Source organism: Triticum dicoccoides, chromosome 5B (genome assembly GCF_002162155.2).
Source record: "Triticum dicoccoides isolate Atlit2015 ecotype Zavitan chromosome 5B, WEW_v2.0, whole genome shotgun sequence".
In the NCBI taxonomy this organism is placed as follows: Eukaryota; Viridiplantae; Streptophyta; class Magnoliopsida; order Poales; family Poaceae; genus Triticum; species Triticum dicoccoides.
In genome coordinates this window covers 274,655,746-274,656,441 of record NC_041389.1, presented here as the reverse complement: position 1 = coordinate 274,656,441, position 696 = coordinate 274,655,746, and positions in this window count along the sequence as shown.

The following is a 696-nucleotide window of genomic DNA, read 5'->3' as shown; positions in this document are numbered from 1 at the left end:
GGGGGGACATGACATGTTCATTTTCAATGAGATTATTGGTCACCTGGGCCTCTTTGAACTTCCAATTAAAGGCAGATCCTACACATGGTCCAATATGCAGGATATCCCACTTCTTGAGCAGCTGGATTGGTTCTTTACTTCGGTGGATTGGATTACTGATTACCCCATGACTGAAGTTCTGCCTTTGGCTAGGACTGCTTCGGATCATGTGCCCTGTTTAGTATCCATCAAAACATCTATTCCAAAATCAAATCTCTTTAGGTTTGAAAACTATTGGCTTGAACTTGAGGGTTTCATGGATTGTGTTGAATCTTCCTAGAAGCAGCCCTCTCGGAAAACGCACATAACTGCTAAAATTGCAGACAAATTTAAATGTTTGAGAATGTGCCTTAAGAGGTGGCAAATGAGTGTTTCTAAATTGAGATTGTTGATCAGCAAATGCAATCATGTCATCTTCCTTCTGGATGAGTTAGAGGAGTGGAGGCCTCTTTTTATTCAAGAGAGCAACTTCAGAAGAATTGTCAAAGCTCATTTGGAAAAGCTGCTGCATTTACAGTTTCTGTACTGGAAGAAGAGGTGCTCCATCAGGTACTTTAAGGTGGGGGGGGGGGAGAAAACACCAAATTCTTCCATGCTATGGCTACTGAGAGGCATATGAGGAACTCTATTGCTAGTCTTAGACTACCTGATGGATCT